Source organism: Bufo gargarizans, chromosome 1 (assembly GCF_014858855.1).
Source record: "Bufo gargarizans isolate SCDJY-AF-19 chromosome 1, ASM1485885v1, whole genome shotgun sequence".
Lineage (NCBI taxonomy): Eukaryota > Metazoa > Chordata > Amphibia > Anura > Bufonidae > Bufo > Bufo gargarizans.
The window spans coordinates 348,033,221-348,056,849 of record NC_058080.1 but is presented as its reverse complement, the minus strand read 5'-3'; the positions used below and the strand labels follow the sequence as shown (position 1 = coordinate 348,056,849).

General features: G+C 45.3%; 1 protein-coding gene across 18 annotated transcripts in view; it reads left to right on the top strand.

Moving 5' to 3' along the window:
• PTPRS (protein tyrosine phosphatase receptor type S) overlaps positions 1 to 23,629 on the top strand; it is a 580,801-nt gene that overhangs the window by 211,532 nt on the left and 345,640 nt on the right. The gene's annotated exons all lie outside the window — the stretch shown is intronic.

The window sequence follows — 23,629 nt, the reverse complement described above, 5'->3', positions numbered from 1 at the left end:
TTGACTGCAGTTTGTCGTAACCAAATGCTCACATTCGATGGCATCTGGCACTTTGGAGAGGCGTTCTGTTCACGGATGAGTCCCGGTTTTCACTGTTTAGGGCAGATGGCAGACAGCGTGTGTGACGTTGTATAGGAGAGCGGTATGCTGACGTCAACGTTGTGGATCGAGTGGCACATGGTGGCGTTATGGTATAGGCAGGCATATGTTATGGACAACGAACACAGGTGCATTTTATTGATGGCATTTTGAATGCACAGAGATACCGTGACAAGATCCTGAAGCCCATTGTTGTGCCATTCATCCACGACCATCACCTCATGTTGCAGCATGATAATGCACTGCTTCATATTGCAAGGATCTGTACACAATTCCTGGAAGCTGAAAACATCCGAGTTATTGCATGGCCAGCAAACTCACTTGACCTGTCACCCATTTAGCATGTTTGGTATGCTCTAGATCGGCGTATACGACAATGTGTTCAAGTTCTTGTCAATATTCTGCAACTTCACACAGCTATTGAAGAGAATTGGACCAACATTCCACAGGCCACAATCAACAACCTGATCAACTCTATGCGACGGAGATGTGTTGCACTGCATGAGGCAAATAGTGGCCACACCAGATACTGACTGGTTTTCTGACCGCCCCCCCAGTAAGACAAAACTGTGCACATTTCAGAGTGGCCTTTGGTTGTGGGCAGTCTAAGGCACACCTGTGCAATATTCATGCTGTCTAATCAGCACCTTGATATGCAACACCTATGAGGTGGGTTTAATTATCTCGGCAAAGAAGTGCTCACTAACACAGATTTAGACAGATTTGTGAACAATATTTGAGAGTAATGGGTCTTTAGTGTATGTAGAAAATGTTTCAGATATCTGAGTTCAGCTCAGGCAAAATGGGATCAAAACCGAAAGTGTTGCGTTTATATTTTTGTTCAGTGTATAACCATTAAGACCAAGTTAGCATGCACATTTTTTGCAGTATGTTTTTTTCTCTCAATAAATGTAAACTAAAAACCTGATGATAACACCTGCATCCCTTTTCCTCTGTTTTCTCATTCTAACTACCATTGACTTCAATTATCAGTTTAATTATCTATTATCATGACTAAATATTTCTTTGAGTCCCAAATAGGTTCCCCTGATTTTCTTTGAAAAGCATACTGCAAAAATATGCAATTGTAAGCTCATGTACACTGGTGTATACTGTAATACCTGTGAGTTGTATTAACCATATAGACATATATAGGGATCAACCCCTGTCGAAGGCCTCATTCACACCACCGTATTTTTGGTCTGCATCCATTCACTTCAATGGGGCCGAAAAGATGTGAACAGCACACTGGCACCCGCAAAAAAAGAAAACATGTATGATTCTTGTCCTTTTTACGGACATGGATTGGACTGTTCTATAGATGGCCAGACATTCTGTTCCGCAAAATGCAGAAAAACACACAGTCAGTATCCATGTTTTTTGCGGATCTGCAATTTGAAGACTGCAAAACAGTCTACGGTCGTGTGCATGAGCCCTAATACAGAAGTTTTTTCTTTTGTCCTATTCCACTTGAATCTGTTCCATCAGCTGATGTGCTATGTACTATGGAGGTTTGTCTCTTAGTTCATTCCTCCTAGGGGAGAATAGCTCTGTAATGAGTGATTTACAAAGGCTGTGCACACAGGGCCTAAGACATTTTGACAATGTGTGTTGCCTTTTAGTGCACTTAAATGTTTACAATGTATATTACACAATGTTTAGTATAGATATTTAAAAGATGGGATAACAGCTCATAATTTAGGTAAAATTTTTTAGCCGTCTTTGAATCTGTAAATGTCCTGTTTGTTGCCCTCATCATTAAATGGCTTGCCTGGCCAATGATTTTTTGTTTTTTGAAAAAAAAAAGGTTCACAGTGCTTTAAAAAGTATAAAATAAGTTTTAGAACCTTTCTTATCCACTGCTTTTCATTTTCCAATGCTCCCAAGGTCTCTTTACTTCCTGCTGCCTCTCAGCACGGAAATGCGACCACTCGGCCAATCACTGGTCTCAGCAGTGACCTGCTACAATAAGTTATTGTCTTAGTGGTCACATTTCTGTGTTGAAATTATATAGACTGGTGGGGTGTTGGAATAAGTTAGGTGGGTGTTTAATTTTAAAAGCCTTCTGAGACTTTTTATTTTATTGGCTAAACAACCCATTTAATTCCCTGTTTGGTAATCGCTATAATTAATCAAAGAAAGTTTATGTTTATCATGATGATAGTTAAATGAAAAATCTACCATGTAAATTAATTCTGTTACTGGTAAAACATTACTGTCATTGGAAAATGCACAATGTAAAAACAGCAGTTTCCTCCATAAAGTGTTACAGTAGTTTGGGGAAACATTAACATGTTTGCCTCAGTCTGTACACATTGGGGCATATTTACTAAAGTGTCTGTGCCACTTTTTTGTCGTATTCTCTCTTTGATGCCCTTGTTTTTTTGGGTACGCACAATTTATTAACATTGTTGCGCCTGTAACTCGAAACCGAAGCTCAGTTCCGTTTCAAGTGTTAAAGTGGTTTTCCACTTTAAAAATCAACTACCAAAATTATTCAACGAAGTCACGCGCGACTTCGCAAATAACTAACTTCTGGTCATCAGAGCCCATACAATATTAATACAAAGTTTTGAACTAAGCAACTTTGGATCTAACATCCAAAGCTTGCTTCGGTCAACACTACCCACCAGCGCCGTAGATGTACAGCACTTTGATGGAGTGAGCACAGAAGCTGTACTCGCTTGATCAGTGCCAGGGGACCGGCTGTATCCACTGGCATCACCGAACACTCAGATGTCGGAGGGTTGGCTGCCCACCACATCCAGGGCCGTCTTTAATATTGATTGGACCCTGGGCAAGAATTTACTTGGGCCCCCTGGATAACGCCCCCCCCCCCGCACTTTGCTGTACTCGCTATACAGCAGCACTTACCTGTCACATCCAGGGCCTCCAGGTGATGTCTCCTCTCTGTCATCATCTTCTCTGTAGATCTAATCCACTCGGTCTGGACAACTTCTCTCAGCCGCCTTGTCTCTGCAGTGTGTGACACACAGACATCTTAACTTCCTCACATTCTATCATTATCCCCCAACTGGAGTCCTCACAGTGTTATCCTGCTGCTTGCTGTGCCCCCCCTTCTCCCCCCCCCCCCCAGGGGTGTAGCTATAGAGGGTGCAGGAGCATGAAGGGGCCCAAAGACACTTGTGCCGCATAAGAAGACACACAAAGCACTGAGGGAAGGGGGGCCCAAGATGAACTCTTGCACCGGAGCCCATGAGCCTTTAGTTACGCCCCCCCCCCCCCCAATACCCCCAAATACTATCCTGAAGAAACATTACTGCCCCCCATAGTAATAGTGCTCCTCATAGTCCCACCAATAGTAATTCCCTTCTAGAATGCCCTCATTAGTAACACTGCCCCAACCGTGATAATGCTCCTCAACAATGCCCCCCATTATTAGAAGAGCCCTCCCATATTAATAATACCCTCACAGAGTCCCTAGTAGAAATAAGGCCCCCTATTGTTCCCCGCAGTAGTAATAAGGCCCCCATAGTGCGCTTAGTAGAAATAAGGCGGATCTATAAGACCCTCCTATAGAGCCCCCAGTAGTAATAAGACCGCCTATAATGTCCCCTGGATCTGCAGTGCCCCCTGCAATCATACTCCTCTCTCCACCATACAGTCCCATGTAAATAACATCACCTCCTCCCCAGCCGCCTCCAACGCATAATCCAATGCAAACATCACCCCCTATGGCTACTTTCACACTTGCGTTCATGCGGATCTGTCCTGTACTTGTACAGGACGGATCCGCACCGATAATACAAACGAACGCATCCGTTCAGGACCGATCCGTATTAGATTTGAATTTCTAAGTCCCAATACGGATCCGTCCTGACTTACATTGAAAGTCAATGGGGGGGGCGGATCCGTTTACAATTGCACCATTTTGTGTCAATGCAAAGGGATCCGTCCCCATTTACTTACATTGTAAGTCAGGACGGATCCGTTTGGCTCTGCAAGGCCATGCGGACACAAAAACGCTGCTTGCAGCATTTTGGGATCCGTCTCCTAAACGGAACGGGGGGCTGTACGGAGCCGAACGAATGCATTCTGAATGGATCCGCATCCATTCAGAATGCATTGGGGTTAAACTGATGCATTTGGGGCTGCTTGTGAGAGCTTTGAAACGGATCTCACAAGCGGATCCCCAAACGCAAGTGTGAACGTAGCCTAAACATTAAGTCCCATGTACATAAACATTATTCCCCCCCACCATCCACTTTCAACATACAGTCCCATGTCAATAACATCCCTCCCTTCAGCCCTAACATACATCCCAGTTAAATAACTACAACTCCAAGCATTGCTCTGCCTCTCCCTTCACTTACCTCTCCAGTCCTGCATTAGGCTCCTCCTCTTCACTCCGGTGTCCAATCCTGCACTGGTCACATGATGGTGACATCATCCAGGTCATCCTATCACAGCCTGTTTTGCTGATCACATGACCTGTGATGTCACCACAGGTCCTTCGCCTCTTCCCAGTGTAAGATTCAATTGTATTGCCGTTCTGTGTACGGCAATACAGTTGTATCTAGCAGGCAGGCAGGACATTCGGGGCCTGGGACAAAACATCCGGGGCCCAGGCCCGAATGTTTTAACCTATCGACGCCCCCAACCTAGTCACTAGTGAATGGGAGTCGGGAAACGGAGCTCCCATGGGCCCCCAGGAGCAACTGGGCCCGGGGCAGCTGCCCCTTTTGCCCTGCGGCAAAGACGGCCCTGACCACATCTAAGGGGTTTACGGAGGGAGGGCTAACTTCATCGGCTCCCCCCTGATGCACCCAGGCTGGTTATCATAGGTGAACTGTCAGTGTAAAAGTGACAGTTCAATGCAGTACTATACAGCATGTATTGTACTCCATTGGAAAAGGAATCTAACTCTGAAAAGTTGTGGGACCAAAAAAAAAAAAAAAAGGTGTTTCATAAAAATAAACACACTGAAGAGGAACCGTCACCTCTCCTGACATGTCTATATGCATTCCCCTGTTATAACAATTCTGGATCATCTATTCTGATGGCTCTATGTTGTGCCTTTCGTTTCTATTATTTCTACTAGAAGCTATATATGAATTGCCAGCAGTCCTCAGTAAGGGTACAGAGGGGTGTTAACCAAGAATCGAGGAGCAAACTTATGGGAAGGTACCCTCAACCGGATATTTCTGAAGTACAGACAGGCTTTGTCCCCAGGGGAGAAGTATGTTGTTACTATTGTCTCTAGTTCACAGATCTCTTGTGAGCAGTTGCCTGGATAAGTCGAGATTAAGTCTCCTGCCAGATCTGGAGGAAGTCCTTGTTAGAAGAATCGGCAGCTGGCATCTCATACAATGTAAAATGCGGATTTGCCAGTAGACTCACCTGAGAGATTATTTAAAGAGAATTCAGCCCAGGGATGTGAAGGTACCCTGTCATCATCACAAGCAGAATCAAAGTGGTGCAGATAATTCTTCAGCTTTTTTTTATACGTTTCATCTGCCCATTGGCCTGAGGATGATACGCACTTGACATTCTGTAGTCTACCAGGAGACCCACAGAATCTGGAAATGAATTTAATCCACCTTGATGTTCTTCTCTGTATGATGAAATTAGAAAACAAAAATGAAGCAGGCAAAGAATATAGGTCACCTGACTTGATGAGCATTCTAGAGGTTAGTCAAACATTTGTAGTCAGTAAAGATAACTGGGTGACAGGCACCCTCCAGAAGCCTCCATTTCTCCAGAGCTTCTCACCATGGCCCTTGGAGAGGAAACTTTTTGTCTGGGTCTTGTGACTGGAACTCAACTAGGTTAGCACTGCTCCAGCTCCTACTGAAGACACAGGTCAAGGGCAACACAAGATGGAGGCAGAGGAGAAGGCTTGCTTTAACCACCTCCCGACCGCCTAACGCGCCGATGCGTCCGGGAGGTGGTTGATTTACTCCTCCTGGACGCATCGGCGCGTCATCTCGCGATACCCGAGATTTCCTGTGAACGCGCGCACGCTCACAGGAACAGAAGGTAAGCGAGTGGATCTCCAGCCTGCCAGCGGCGATCGCTCGCTGGCAGGCTGGAGATGTGATTTTTTTTAACCCCTAACAGGTATATTAGACGCTGTTTTGATAACAGCGTCTAATATACCTGCTACCTGGTCCTCTGGTGGTCCCTTATGTTTGGATCGACGACCAGAGGACACAGGTAGCTCAGTAAAGTCGCACCAAACACCACACTACACTACACCCCCCCCCCCCCATCACTTATTAACCCCTTATGAACCCCTGATCACCTATGATCACCCCATATGAACTCCCTGATCACCCCCCCTGTCATTGATCACCCCCCTGTCATTGATCACCCCCCTGTCAGGCTCCGTTCAGACGTCCGTATGATTTTTACGGATCTATGGATACATGGATCGGATCCGCAAAACACATACGGACGTCTGAATGGAGCCTTACAGGGGGGTGATCAATGACAGGCGGGTGATCATCCATATAGATTCCCTGATCACCCCCTGTCATTGATCACCCCCCTGTCATTGAACACCCCCCCCCCCCTGTAAGGCTCCATTCAGACGTCCGTATGATTTTTACGGATCCATGGATACATGGATCGGATCCGCAAAACACATGCGGACGTCTGAATGGAGCCTTACAGGGGGGTGATCAATGACAAGGGGGTGATCACGCATATAGACTTCCTGATCACTTCCCTGTCATTGATCACCCCCCTGTAAGGCTCCATTCAGACGTCCGCATGTGTTTTGCGGATCCGATCCATGTATCCATGGATCCGTAAAAATCATTCGGACGTCTGAATGGAGCCTTACAGGGGGGTGATCAATGACAGGGAAGTGATCAGGAAGTCTATATGCGTGATCACCCATATACACTCCCTGATCACCCCTGTCATTGATCACCCCCCTGTAAGGCTCCATTCAGATGTCCGTATGATTTTTACGGATCCACTGATACATGGATCGGATCCGCAAAACACATGCGGACGTCTGAATGGAGCCTTACAGGGGGGTGATCAATGACAGGCGGGTGATCACCCATATACACTCCCTGATCACCCCCCTGTCATTGATCACCCCCCTGTAAGGCTCCATTCAGACGTCCGCATGTGTTTTGCGGATCCGTAAAAATCATACGGACGTCTAAATGGAGCCTTACAGGGGGGTGATCAATGACAGGGGGGTGATCACCCATATACACTCCCTGATCACCCCCTGTCATTGATCACCCCCCTGTAAGACTCCATTCAGACGTCCGCATATGTTTTGCGGATCCGATCCATGGATCCGTAAAAATCATACGGACGTCTGAATGGAGCCTTACAGGGGGGTGATCACCCATATACACTCCCTGATCACCCCCTGTCATTGATCACCCCCTGTAAGGCTCCATTCAGACGTCCGCATGTGTTTTGCGGATCCGATCCATGGATCCGTAAAAATCATACGGACGTCTGAATGGAGCCTTACAGGGGGGTGATCAATGACAGGGGGGTGATCACCCATATACACTCCCTGATCACCCCCTGTCATTGATCACCCCCCTGTAAGGCTCCATTCAGACATCCGCATGTGTTTTGCGGATCCGATCCATGGATCCGTAAAAATCATACGGACGTCTGAATGGAGCCTTACCAGGGGGGTGATCAATGACAGGGGGGTGATCAGGGAGCGGACGTCTGAATGGAGCCTTACAGGGGGGTTATCAATGATGGAGGTGATCAGGGAGTCTATATGGGTGATCACCCCCCTGTCATTGATCACCCCCCCCCCCCCTGTAAGGCTCCATTCAGACATTTTTTTGGCCCAAGTTAGCGGAAATATATATATTTTTGTTTGTTTGTTTTTTCTTACTAAGTCTCATATTCCACTAACTTGTGTCAAAAAATAAAATCTCACATGAACTCACAACTTCTTCTCACGCTTTAGGGCTCCTAAAAAGCCAGGGCAGTATAAATACCCCACATGTGACCCCATTTCAGAAAGAAGACACCCCAAGGTATTCCGTGAGGGGCATATTGAGTCCATGAAAGATTGAAATTTTTGTCCTAAGTTAGCGGAAAGTGAGACTTTGTGAGAAAAAAACAAAAAAAAAAATCAATTTCCGCTAACTTATGCAAAAAACAAAAAAATTCTATGAACTCACCAAGCCCCTCATTGAATACCTTGGGGTGTCTTCTTTCCAATTTGGGGTCAAAGTGGGGTATTTTAGGGGCCCGAAAGTGTGAGAAGAAGTCTGGGATCCAAATGTCTAAAAATGCCCTCCTAAAAGGAATTTGGGCACCTTTGCGCATCTAGGCTGCAAAAAAGTGTCACACATCTGGTATCGCCGTACTCAGGAGAAGTTGGGGAATGTGTTTTGGGGCGTCATTTTACATATAGCCATGCTGGGTGAGATAAATATCTTGGTCAAATGCCAACTTTGTATAAAAAAATGGGAAAAGTTCTTTTGCCAAGATATTTCTCTCACCCAGCATGGGTATATGTAAAATGACACCCCAAAACACATTCCCCAACTTCTCCTGAGTACGGCGATACCTGATGTCACACTTTTTTGCAGCCAAGGTGGGCAAAGGGGCACACATTCCAAAGTGCACCTTTCGGATTTCGCAGGCCATTTTTTACACATTTCGATTGCAAGGTACTTCTCACACATTTGGGCCCCTAAATTGCCAGGGCAGTATAACTACCCCACAAGTGACCCCATTTTGGAAAGAAGACACCCCAAGGTATTCCGTGAGGGGCACGAAGAGTTCCTAGAATTTTTTATTTTTTGTCACAAGTTAGCGGAAAATGATGATTTTTCTTTTTTTTACTTTTTTCCTTACAAAGTCTGATATTCCACTAACTTGCGACAAAAAATAAAAAATTCTAGGAACTCGCCATGCCCCTCGCGGAATACCTTGGGGTGTCTTCTTTCCAAAATGGGGTCACTTGTGGCGTAGTTATACTGCCCTGGCAATTTAGGGGCCCAAATGTGTGAGAAGAACTTTGCAATCAAAATGTGTAAAAAATGGCCTGCGAAATCCGAAAGGTGCACTTTGGAATATGTGCCCCTTTGCCCACCTTGGCTGCAAAAAAGTGTCACACATCTGGTATCGCCGTACTCAGGAGAAGTTGGGGAATGTGTTTTGGGGTGTCATTTTACATATACCCATGCTGGGTGAGATAAATATCTTGGCAAAAGACAACTTTTCCAATTTTTTTATACAAAGTTGGCATTTGACCAAGATATTTTTCTCACCCAGCATGGGTATATGTAAAATGACACCCCAAAACACATTCCCCAACTTCTCCTGAGTACGGTGATACCAGATGTGTAACACTTTTTTGCAGCCAAGGTGGGCAAAGGGGCACAAATTCCAAAGTGCACCTTTCGGATTTTGCAGGCCATTTTTTACACATTTTGATTGCAAAGTACTTCTCACACATTTGGGCCCCTAAATTGCCAGGGCAGTATAACTACCCCACAAGTGACCCCATTTTGGAAAGAAGACACCCCAAGGTATTCCGTGAGGGGCATGGCGAGTTCCTAGATTTTTTTTATTTTTTGTCGCAAGTTAGTGGAATATGAGACTTTGTAAGAAAAAAAAATTAAAATAAAAATCATCATTTTCAGCTAACTTGTGACAAAAAATAAAAAGTTCTTTGAACTCACTATGCCCATCAGCGAATACCTTAGGGTGTCTACTTTCCGAAATGGGGTCATTTGTGGGGTTTTTCTACTGTTTGGGCATTGTAGAACCTCAGGAAACATGACAGGTGCTCAGAAAGTCAGAGCTGCTTCAAAAAGCGGAAATTCACATTTTTGTACCATAGTTTGTAAACGCTATAACTTTTACCCAAACCATTTTATTTTTTTTGCCCAAAAATATTTTTTTTTATCAAAGACATGTAGAACAATAAATTTAGCGAAAAATTTATATATGGATGTCGGTTTTTTTTTAAAAATTTTACAGCTGAAAGTGAAAAATGTCATTTTTTTGCAAAAAAATCGTTAAATTTCGATTAATAACAAAAAAAGTAAAAATGGCAGCAGCAATGAAATACCACCAAATGAAAGCTCTATTAGTGAGAAGAAAAGGAGGTAAAATTCATTTGGGTGGTAAGTTGCATGACCGAGCGATAAACGGTGAAAGTAGTGTAGTGCAGAAGTGTACAGGGAGTGCAGAATTATTAGGCAAGTTGTATTTTTGAGGATTCATTTTATTATTGAACAACAACCATGTTCTCAATGAACCCAAAAAACTCATTAATATCAAAGCTGAATATTTTTGGAAGTAGTTTTTAGTTTGTTTTTAGTTTTAGCTATTTTAGGGGGATATCTGTGTGTGCAGGTGACCATTACTGTGCATAATTATTAGGCAACTTAACAAAAAAACAAATATATACCCATTTCAATTATTTATTTTTACCAGTGAAACCAATATAACATCTCAACATTCACAAATATACATTTCTGACATTCAAAACAAACAAAACAAATCAGTGACCAATATAGCCACCTTTCTTTGCAAGGACACTCAAAAGCCTGCCATCCATGGATTCTGTCAGTGTTTTGATCTGTTCACCATCAACATTGCGTGCAGCAGCAACCACAGCCTCCCAGACACTGTTCAGAGAGGTGTACTGTTTTCCCTCCTTGTAAATCTCACATTTGAATATGGACCACAGGTTCTCAATGGGGTTCAGATCAGGTGAACAAGGAGGCCATGTCATTAGATTTTCTTCTTTTATACCCTTTCTTGCCAGCCACGCTGTGGAGTACTTGGACGCGTGTGATGGAGCATTGTCCTGCATGAAAATCATGTTTTTCTTGAAGGATGCAAACTTCTTCTTGTACCACTGCTTGAAGAAGGTGTCTTCCAGAAACTGGCAGTAGGACTGGGAGTTGAGCTCGACTCCATCCTCAACCCGAAAAGGCCCCACAAGCTCATCTTTGATGATACCAGCCCAAACCAGTACTCCACCTCCACCTTGCTGGCGTCTGAATCGGACTGGAGCTCTCTGCCCTTTACCAATCCAGCCACGGGCCCATCCATCTGGCCCATCAAGACTCACTCTCATTTCATCAGTCCATAAAACCTTAGAAAAATCAGTCTTGAGATATTTCTTGGCCCAGTCTTGACGTTTCAGCTTGTGTGTCTTGTTCAGTGGTGGTCGTCTTTCAGCCTTTCTTACCTTGGCCATGTCTCTGAGTATTGCACACCTTGTGCTTTTGGGCACTCCAGTGATGTTGCAGCTCTGAAATATTGGCAAACTGGTGGCAAGTGGCATCTTGGCAGCTGCACGCTTGACTTTTCTCAGTTCATGGGCAGTTATTTTGCGCCTTGGTTTTTCCACACGCTTCTTGCGACCCTGTTGACTATTTTGAATGAAACGCTTGATTGTTCGATGATCACACTTCAGAAGCTTTGCAATTTTAAGAGTGCTGCATCCCTCTGCAAGATATCTCACTATTTTTGACTTTTCTGAGCCTGTTAAGTCCTTCTTTTGACCCATTTTGCCAAAGGAAAGAAAGTTGCCTAATAATTATGCACACCTGATATAGGGTGTTGATGTCATTAGACCACACCCCTTCTCATTACAGAGATGCACATCACCTAATATGCTTAATTGGTAGTAGGCTTTCGAGCCTATACAGCTTGGAGTAAAGCAACATGCATAAAGAGGATGATGTGGTCAAAATACTCATTTGCCTAATAATTCTGCACTCCCTGTATAAAGTGGCCTGGTCATGAAGGGGGTTTTAGCTAGCGGGGTTGAAGTGGTTAAAGGGAACCTGTCACCGGGATTTTGTGTATAGAGCTGAGGACATGGGCGGCTAGATGGCCGCTAGCACATCTGTAATACCCAGTCCCCATAGCTCTGTGTGCTTATATTGTGTAAAGAAAACGATTTGATACATATGCAAATTAACCTGTGAGGAGTCCTGTCCCTGACTCATCTCCTGTACAGGACTCCTCTCAGGTTAATTTGCATATGTATCAAATAGTTTTTTTTAAAAGCACACAGAGCTATGGGGACTGGGTATTGCGGATGTGCTAGCGGCCATCTAGCAACCCATGTCCTCAGCTCTATACAAAACCCCGCTGACAGGTTCCCTTTAAAGTTTGGAATGCATCTTCAGCTTGAGGTGTCCAATTCTTGGCATCCATCCTTTTTCAGGGGAAGACTGAGATACAGTAGATGCAGTAAGTGCAGACAAATGTGGAAAGGGCTGCCTATAAAAACAAAGCCCCAAAAATTTGGATGCCTGTCCTGCCCTCTGAATGAGTCCAGTCAAGAACTGCAGACAGCTTTTTATGGTCCATCTGTAATCTGTTGTCTGAGATCACATAACCGAGAAAAGGAAGAGAAGAAAAGGCACTTCTATAGCTTGGCATAGAGCCTATTCTTTCACAGATACTGTAGGACAGGGGCTTTTCTGATGCTAAAGAGCATGGCGAGATATTTTGTAACAGCCATCATGGGTGTTAACGGCTGTTTTCCATTCATCACCCTCACAAATACAGAATGTAGGCACCCCGGAGATCTGGTGAAGACCCACTGATCCTCTCAAAATATTCTGAAATCAGTGGCAGGGGATGTTTGTTTTTGATGATAATCTTTAGGGATGAGCCAAGCGAGTAGAGATGAGCGAATCCAAATTGACAAAGTGGAATTAGGAAAAATTCAATTTGCACCGAATCCGAATTTCCTCACGCTTCGTGGTAACGAATCATTATTTTTCCTAAATAGCTGCTGTATGTGTTAGGACATGGAGCAAGGAACTCTGAGAACAAGTGATCACCCACAATGCCATGCATGCAGCCAATCAGCAGCCAGTCAGCCCTTGTGATGTCACAGCCCTATAAATAGCCTCAGACATTTTGGATTCAGCCATTTTCCAGTGTACTCAGTGCAGGAAGAGACTTCAGCAGGCGCTGGGGACACTGGTAGAGAAGATTTAAAACTTTTATTTTGCTGTATAGAAGTTCAGAGAAGGGATAGGGAGGAATCATTCCACAGTATTGGAGCAGAAAAGGTTTCAGTAGGGGAGTTTACAGCCTGGGTGATGGGAACAATCCCATTATACAGCTGTGTAATTCCAGTAAACCATTCTTGTTTTTGAGGTGCAGGTGCTGTTTGATACAGCCATTAACAGGGTTTATTACAAGGAAATATTTATACGTCTTTTTTGCCCTTGTGCGGTGCAGTTATATGTTCTAAAGCATTTTTTGGCTTGTATTTGTAGGAAAAATGGCTTATTAGCCGTTGTGTGTTGAAGTGAGAAAATTACTGTGCTTTTTAGCATGTATTAGTGGCACAAAAATATATATTATTTGCCGTTCAGCAGTGCAGTTATATGTTCTAAAGCCCTTTTTGGTGTGTATCGTAGCAAAAAAAAATATATTATTTGCTGTTCAGCAGTGCAGTTATATGTTCTAAAGCCCTTTTTGGCATGTATAAGTGGCACAAAAAATAGTCTTTGCCATTGTGTGGTGAAGTGAGAAAATTACAGCCCTTTATGCCGTGTATTAGTAGCAAAAAATATATACAGACGTGGACAAAATTGTTGGTACCCTTTGGTCAATGAAAGAAAAAGTCACAATGGTCACAGAAATAACTTTAATCTGACAAAAGTAATAATAAATTAAAATTCTATAAATGTTAACCAATGAAAGTCAGACATTGTTTTTCAACCATGCTTCAACAGAATTATGTAAAAAAATAAACTCATGAAACAGGCATGGACAAAAATGATGGTACCCCTAGAAAACACAGAACATAATGTGACCAAAGGGACATGTTAATTCAAGGTGTGTCCACTAATTAGCATCACAGGTGTCTACAACCTTGTAATCAGCCATTGGGCCTATATATATGGCTCCAGGTAATCACTGTGTTGTTTGGTGATATGGTGTGTACCACACTCGACATGGACCAGAGGAAGCAAAGGAAAGAGCTGTCTCAAGAGATCAGAAAGAAAATTATAGACAAGCATGTTAAAGGTAAAGGCTATAAGACCATCTCCAAGCAACTAGATGTTCCTGTGAGTACAGTTGCACATATTATTCATAAGTTTAAGATCCATGGGACTGTAGCCAACCTCCCTGGACGTGGCCGCAGGAGGAAAATTGATGACAAATCTAAGAGACGGATAATCCGAATGGTAACAAAAGAGCCTAGAAAGACTTCTAAAGAGATTCAAGGTGAACTTCATGCTCAAGGAACATCAGTGTCAGATCGCACCATCCGTCGTTGTTTGAGCCAAAGTGGACTACATGGGAGACGACCAAGGAGGACACCATTGTTGAAAACGAATCATAAAAAAGCAAGACTGGAATATGCCAAACTACATGTTGACAAGCCACAAAGCTTCTGGGAGAATGTCCTGTGGACAGATGAGACAAAAATCGAAGTTTTTGCCAAGGCACATCAGCTGTATGTTCACAGACGAAAAAATGAAGCATATCAAGAAAAGAACACTGTCCCTACTGTGAAACATGGAGGAGGCTCTGTTATGTTCTGGGGCTGCTTTGCTGCGTCTGGCACAGGGTGTCTTGAATCTGTGCAGGGTACAATGAAATCTCAAGACTATCAAGGAATTCTAGAGAGAAATGTACTAGCCAGTGTCAGAAAGCTTGGTCTCAGTCGCAGGTCATGGGTCTTGCAACAGGACAATGACCCAAAACACACCGCTAAAAACACCCAAGAATGGCTAAGAGGAAAAAATTGGACTATTCTAAAGTGGCCTTCTATGAGCCCTGACCTCAATCCTATTGAGCATCTTTGGAAGGAGCTGAAACATGCAGTCTGGAAAAGGCACCCTTCAAACCGGACACAACTGGAGCAGTTTGCTCATGAGGAGTGGGCCAAAATACCTGCTGAGAGGTGCAGATGTCTCATTGACAGTTACAGGAAGCGTTTGATTGCAGTGATTGCCTCAAAAGGTTGCGCAACAAAATATTAAGTTAGGGGTACCATCATTTTTGTCCATGCCTGTTTCATGAGTTTATTTTTTTACATAATTCTGTTGAAGCATGGTTGAAAAACAATGTCTGACTTTCATTGGTTAACATTTATAGAATTTTAATTTATTATTACTTTTGTCAGATTAAAGTTATTTCTGTGACCATTGTGACTTTTTCTTTCATTGACCAAAGGGTACCAACAATTTTGTCCACGTCTGTATATTATTTGCTGTTCAGCGGTGCAGTTATATGTTCTAAAGCCCTTTTTGGCATGTATAAGTGGCACAAAAAATAGTATTTGCCATTGTGTGGTGAAGTGAGAAAATTACAGCGGTGCAGTTATATGTTCTTAAAGGGAGTCTGTCACCAGTTTAAAACAGGTGACATCGTTCAGTGGGGCACAAAGACATGACACAGATGTTACCCGTGTTTAGTTCTTCAGATGCTTAAAATCGCCCAAAAAGTCGTTTTTACCATATTCTAACGAGCCGTCGCAAGTGCCCAGGGGCGGAGAGTTTTCTGAAAGTGCCCAAGTTCCCCCGCCTCACTTGTGCCTAACTCCGCCCCTCAGTAAGCTCAGGCCAGCCCTGTGGCTCTGTGACATCATATTTCCCTATAGGCTGTTCGCGCATCACTGCTCACTGCTGGGCCCGGGCACGTGCACTGTTCTGCCCACTGTGGGCAGAGGGACATGGATATGAAGTGCGCATGCACCAGTTACTGGCGTGAAATTGGCGCATGCTCACTGCATATCTCTGTGCCTCTGACCACAATGGGCAGAACAGTGCGCATGCCCGGCCCGGTAGTGATGTGCGAACAGCCTATAGGGAAATATGATGTCACAGAGCCACAGGGCTGTCCCCAGCTTCCTGAGGGGGCGGAGTTAGGCGCGAGTGAGGCAGGGGAACTTAGGCACTTTTTAGAAAACTCTCCGCCCCTGGGCACTTGCGACGGCTCATTAGCATATGATGAAAACAACTTTTTGGGCGATTTGAAGCATCTGAAGAACTAAACACGGGTAACATCTGTGTCATGTCTTTGTGCCCCACTGAACAATGTCACCTGTTTGAAACCGGTCAGGTAGGTGACAGACTCCCTTTAAGCCTTTTGTGGCATGTATAAGTGGAAAAAAGTAAGGGCCTATTTGCTATTCAGCGGTGCAGTTATATGTTCTAAAGCCTTCTTTGTCGTGTATTAGTGGGAAAAAATGGGCCTATTAGCCGTGAAGTGAGACAGTTTTTTGTTAAGCCGCTGAAGGAGGTGAACATGGCCATTTATAGAATCTGTGGGCAGAAGGTGAAGCGTGGCCAGTGTGCCAATGTTGGCACCACTGCCCTGCGTCAACATATGCAGCATCACCATGAACTCAGGCAGTCAAGGCTCCACCACCTCAGCCGAAGGGAGCTGTCTGTCCTTCCCATCATCTGATGCTCCTGCTCCTACTCCTCGTCAATCATTCTGTCAGCAGTCGTTCACGATTGCCAAGACACAACAGTATGCGTGCACTTTGACTTAATGGGATGGAAGAACACCTTCCGGCTACCCCACACCCTTACCACAACCCCCCTTTTCCCAATAAGACTCAACCACCATCTTGTTGGAAAATTATGGCCGTAAAAGGCCACCTTTATTAATTTAACATATAAATTACAACCTTTCTTTCAAACATGCATATTATTAAACAATAATATCAAAACATTAACTTAACATTTTACCGCTGTTATCCCTCAAAGAGATCCTGGGAGGCAACCCCAAACACGTCTTATTCCTTTCCTTATTCTCCTTTACTCGTGACTTTCCTTGCCCTTGGCCGCATTCACCGACCCAAGGACACCAATTCCAAGTATGCAACTCCCCTAGGCCTACTTAGGCCGAACAGGAGACGCATTCACCAGCTTCTTAACTCCAATAGACGCGCATTCCACCATCTAACGCATCTCTTAACCATTAATTGCCCCCCCAGGATCCCACATCAGAAACTGCCCAACAGAACCAAAACGCACCACTGATCAAGCACGCAAAGAAAAATGAACTCCTAAACCAGGGCAGGTGGGCGGGAACTTCCTCCTTCTCTGCAAACTCTCCTAAGCCCCTCCTTCCCTTTCCTTTTATCCTGCCCGCCAAACCGTTCTTCAACGCCACCCCTTAACTACCTCCCCTTTTACCCACACTACCGATCTCTTAACCCTTACCTGCCTGAAGTCTTCCCCCCAAGTCAAGACGCATTCCGCTAGGTCTGCGCCCCCGCTACATTGCTATTCATCCACCGGCACAGAAGTTCAATGTGCTCCTGGCCAAGTTGCTGCCGAGGTGGAGAATCCCAAGCCGTTATTTCTTGGCCAAAAAGGCAGTACCAGCCCTGCACATCTATGTAGAACAGAAGGTGGGCCAGTCCTTGAGCCTGTCAGTGTCTGCTAAAGTGCACTGCAGCGCTGACGTGTGGAGCTGTAACTACGGTCAGGGACAATACATGTCCTTTACGGCCCACTGGGTGAATGTGGTTCCTGCACAGCCACACCAGCAACTTGGCCAGGTGATGCCGCTTCTGCCTCCGCGTTCTCACACCGTTGGTCCTTCGACAATGTCAACCGCTGCCTCCTCAGCTTCCACCTCCTCCACTGCAGAGACAATTCACAGTGCCCCTCCAGCATACCATATGTGCAGGGCATGGTAGTGCAACAACTCAAAATCAGAACCATGGTGACTGACAACGGGAAGAACATAGTGTCTGCGCTGCGTCAAGGAGGGCTGAGCCATACTCCCTGCATGGCACACCTGTTCAATCTGGTTGTCAAGTGGTTCCTGAAGTCTTCTACCCATCTGCAAGACATCCTAAAAATGGCCAGGAAACTTTGCGTGCACTTCAGCCACTCATACACTGCAAAGCATACCCTCCTTGAGCTTCCCCCAACATAGGCTGATATGTGACATTTCCACCCGTTGGAATTCCACCCTGCATATGTTGGACTGACTATACGAACAGAGAAAGGCCATAAACGATTTCTTGATCCAAGCGGACAGGAGTACTCCCCTGTGTAACTTCGATGTCAGCCAGTGGCAGCTCATGCATGACACATGCCGTTTGCTCAGGTCCTCTGAGGAGGCCAAGTTATTTGTCAGTTGCCAGGACTACGGGATGAACAACGTCATTCCACTGCTTTATGTCCTGGAACAGATGCTGGTAAATCTGACTGGTCTGGGAACTGGAGACGTGGTGCCTAGATCTCACGGCCACATGAGCCCTGTGGGGGCTGAACTGGAGGAGGAGGAGGACATTGGAGTACAAGCAATGTGTGGTGAAATGGGTGCTTTTATACACAGGTGACAAGAGGAGGAGCAGCTAGAGGAGCTACAGGGCAATGAGGAAGACGAGGCAGAGGACCCAGACACACCGTGGCAGTATGCAGTGGAGATGGAGGCAGTTGCACAAATGGCCTGATGCATGCTCACTTGCTTGTGTAGTGACAGCCTAATTGTCACAATTCGGCAGAGAGTTGACTTCTGGCTCTCTACCTTGTTGGACCCTCGCTATCGGTCCAATATGGGGCCTTTTTTTACACCCGCTGAGAGGGAGGACAAACTGAACTACTATAGAGAAATCCTGTGTAGTCAGTTGGCCGCTGCCTATTTTCTCATTGTCCATCCTCTCGCAGGTCTGACCTCTGTGCTCACGTTCCTCTGCCATGGCTGCTATGGCAGGTTGAGGGGGTAGGAGCAGTTCCAACTCCATCAGCAGCAACTTCTCTAGTCTAGAGTTACTGATGAGCAGCTTTCTTCCCCCGCCTAGTGAAGAAACTAATCACCAGCAGCAGCTAGACCTGGAGCAAGACCTGAACCAGCAGGTGGTGGCATACTTGGACTGAACCCTGCCACCCCACATTGAAGATCCACTGGACTACTGGACAGTGAAAATGGATTTGTGGCCGCAAATGGCAGAGGTTGCCCTGGAAAAGCTGCCCGGCCAGTAATGTGGCATCAGAGCGGGTGTTTAGTGTGGTGGGGACCTTAGTTACCCCAAGAAGAATTCGCTTGTCCACCCAAATCGTGGAGGGACTGACTTTTGTCAAGATGAATCAGGTGTGGATCAGCCAGGATTTATACCTACCAATGCCTGATGCATCAGACTAGATCATCCATAGTGCCACACCAACACTTTGACAAAAGAGACCAGTTTCTTCTGGCTACATGCCTCAGCTACTATTCTGATGCTGCCACCCGCCTGATGCCACATATCTGATGCCAAGTGCTCCTTCTTTCACCCACCATCTTCAGCTGGTACTGGTGCCACCCACCTCCCCACTCTGTCACCTGGTCACTCTGTGGTCTCCTGATGCTGCTGCAACCTACAGACTATGTCACCTTGCCACTCTTTGGTCTCCTGATGCTCCTGCGAACTCCACACTAGGTCACTTTGCCACCCTGTGGTCTCCTGATGCTGCTGCCACCTCCACACTAACTTACCTTGCCACTCTTTGGTCCCCTGATGCTGCTGCCACCTCCACACTATGTCAGCTTGCCACTCTGTGGTCTCCTGATGCTGGAGTGGCATTTTAATGCTGCCCTTGCTACTTTTTTAACCCCTTCCTGACTGCCCACTGGATGTACAGGTCCTTCTAAAAAAATTAGCATATTGTGGTAAAGTTCATTATTTTCTGTAATGTACTGATAAACATTAGACTTTCATATATTTTAGATTCATTACACACAGCTGAAGTAGTTCAAGCCTTTTATTGTTTTAATATTGATGATTTTGGCATACAGCTCATGAAAACCCAAAATTCCTCTCTCAAAAAATTATCATATCATGAAAAGGTTCTCTAAACGAGCTATTAACCTAATCATCTGAATAAACTAATTAACTCTAAACACCTGCAAAAGATTCCTGAGGCTTTTAAAAACTCCCAGCCTGGTTCATTACTAAAACCGCAATCATGGGTAAGACTGCCGACCTGACTGCTGTCCAGAAGGCCATCATTGACACCCTCAAGCAAGAGGGTAAGACACAGAAAGAAATTTTCTGAACGAATAGGCTGTTCCCAGAGTGCTGTATCAAGGCACCTCAGTGGGAAGTCTGTGGGAAGGAAAAAGTGTGGCAGAAAACGCTGCACAACGAGAAGAGGTGACCGGACCCTGAGGAAGATTGTGGAGAAGGACCAATTCCAGACCTTGGGGGACCTGCGGAAGCCACCGTGTACAGGCGTGTGCAGGAAATGGGCTACAGGTGCCGCATTCCCCAGGTCAAGCCACTTTTGAACCAGAAACAGCGGCAGAAGCGCCTGACCTGGGCTACAGAGAAGCAGCACTGGACTGTTGCTCAGTGGTCCAAAGTACTTTTTTCGGATGAAAGCAAATTTTGCATGTCATTCGGAAATCAAGGTGCCAGAGTCTGGAGGAAGACTGGGGAGAGGAAAATGCCAAAATGCCTGAAGTCCAGTGTCAAGTACCCACAGTCAGTGATGGTCTGGGGTGCCATGTCAGCTGCTGGTGTTGGTCCACTGTGTTTTATCAAGGGCAGGGTCAATGCAGCTAGCTATCAGGAGATTTTGGAGCACTTCATGCTTCCATCTGCTGAAAAGCTTTATGGAGATGAAGATTTCATTTTTCAGCACGACCTGGCACCTGCTCACAGTGCCAAAACCACTGGTAAATGGTTTACTGACCATGGTATTATTGTGCTCAATTGGCCTGCCAACTCTCCTGACCTGAACCCCATAGAGAATCTGTGGGATATTGGGAAGAGAAAGTTGAGAGACGCAAGACCCAACACTCTGGATGAGCTTAAGGCCGCTATCGAAGCATCCTGCGCCTCCATAACACCTCAGCAGTGCCACAGGCTGATTGCCTCCATGCCACGCCGCATTGAAGCAGTCATTTCTGCAAAAGGATTCCCGCCCAAGTATTGAGTGCATAACTGAACATAATTATTTGAAGGTTGACTTTTTTTGTATTAAAAACACTTTTCTTTTTTTGGTCGGATGAAATATGCTCATTTTTTTAGATAGGAATTTGGGGTTTTCATGAGCTGTATGCCAAAATCATCAATATTAAAACAATAAAAGGCTTGAACTACTTCAGTTGGTGTGTAATGAATCTAAAATATATGAAAGTCTAATGTTTATCAGTACATTACAGAAAATAATGAACTTTATCACAATATGCTAATTTTTTTTAGAAGGACCTGTATACATCCTATCTGCACATACCCCATGCAGATAGCATATCCTTTGGCTGCCCCAGTTACAGTGGAAACAGTGAAAAAAAGGTCAGTGTCCTCCAGAGATCTTTTAATGACCTCCTGGGTGATATATTATATGCCAAAAAATAAATTTAAATATAAGTAAAAATAAAAAAATTGAAATAAAATGTAAAAATGCAGTCGCTAACAGACACAGTCACACTCAGTGGCGCACCGACAGGGCCCTGGTTCTAGTTGCCGGTGGCAGTGGGGGGGGGGGGGGCAGTAGGAGATGAGCGCTTCCATTGTGGAAGCGGTCATCTCCATATTCATTTGTATCGCAGTCCTCAGGACAGCAATACTGTGCTGCTGCGGGGCAGCGTCTCCCTTCCCTGTTCTTCTGATTCTCATTAGTGCCTGTGGCCTATCAGAGGCCGGCTTAGGCTGCGCGATGACGTCATTATTGCACCGCCTGAGCCGGGCAGCACATAGTGGGGGTCACAGGCCGGAAGAGGCCTGCATCGCGTCACTGCTGATGAAGGTAAGTACAGTATTAGTGGGGGTTTTTTGTTTGTTTTTTGGGGCGGGGAGCTGGCACTATGGGGGCGTCTGGCATTTCTTACAGTCCCCATATTTTTGGGGGTGGCACTCTGGGGGCATTTATTACTGACACATTATGGGGGGGGTACCATGGTGGATAGGAGCACTATGGGGGCATCTGGGGGCTCTAAAGTGGCTTTTTTTTATTGGCACATTATGGGGGGCACTATAGGGGAGAGCGGCACTATGGGGCATCTGGTGGCACTATAGGGGCATTATTTGGGGGCACTATGGGGAAGTGGGGGCTCTTATTGGCACATTTTGGGGGCATTATGGCATCTGGTGGCACTAAGGGGGCATTTTTTACTGGCACATTGGGAGGCACTATAGGAAAGAGCTGCACTATGGGGCATTATTTGGGGGAACTATGGGGAAGTGGAGCACTATTGGGGCATCTTGTGGCACTAAGAAGGAGCATTTTTTGCTGCCACAATATGGGGGAGAGGAGCACTATAGGGGCATCTGCTGGGGGCACTAAGAAGGGGCATTTTTTTACTGGCATATTATGGGGGACACTATGGGGAAGGGGGAGAGGAGCACTATTAGGGCATTTACTGGGGCACTATATAGGGGTATTTTATACTGGCATATATTAAGGGGACATTAGCTTATCGGGGTATTTCATGTACTGCCATATTATAAGGAGAATTATTACTACTAGGGGGTATTATGGGGAGCTCTACTACTACTGGGGGGGCTATGAGAAACATGATCACTAGTATGGGCACTATAGGGGCATTATTACTATGAATTGTGCTCTGGCAGAGAATTATTTCTATTAGTGGGATTTTGCGGAGGACTTGTTCTTTGGGGGGGCACCCTGGCACAGTATCAGCTTAGCACAATTTTTTGGGGGGGTCATTATCTTTATACTATTAGAGACGGGAGATGGCTGAAAAATCATTATGGCGGTCTGGTCTGAATGGAGAAGATGAGGAAAGAGAACGTCTACAACAAAGGTGACATCACTGGATGTAAGAGGTATGGGGCGCTATGTAGGAGAGGAGATGCTCCGGCTCCTCCCCCTGCCATTTGCAGAAGGAGGATTCAGAGCTGGGTGAGGACAGCCAAGGGGGGCAGTAGGCCACGGGCGGGTGGAAGATGGTGTGGGGAACCACAGGCCTTGAGCAGGATCTGGGGAGGGAGGAGAGTGAAGGAGCTTCCTGGCTGTAGCCTGCTGTTGTTTATTGTATAATGTGAAGCAGGCAGTGCAGCCAGGACAGGTCCTCCCCTCTCCGTATGATGTGTAGAGACAGGCTTCAACAATAGAATTTCAGCTGTACAGTGTTTGTTGGGAGTGGCCTAGTATATGTAGGAGGGGCTTTTAATAATGGGAGGGGCTAAAAATTGCTTGGCTCGCTACGCGCGCCTCATCTATTTAATATGAAGGGGGCTTCGAAAAGTGGGTGGGCAAAAGAATTGGCACAGCGCGATACATGTGCCACATTTTTTGCCTTTCTGACCCCCCCTATACAAAATTCCTGGGTGCTCCCCTGGTCACCATAGTCGCCCCGTTCCCTGAAACCTATACATGTTATATATGAAAATGATCGTCACAAAATAAGGAACCCATTGCAATAATTAATTTTTGTGTCATTTTTAATATTTAAGAAATAAAAAGCTAAAATTAAAAAAATCGCAAAAACTTATTTGATAGTCAAACAAATAAAAAAGCTAGGGTCAGTAAACCACTACAAGCACAAAACCACAAAAAGTTGCCTGGACATTCAGGACTTTTTTGGGCCTGGTCATGAAAGGGTTAAAAGGGGGAGTTGTGGAGAAGATGCAGGTGTAGGCAGGATC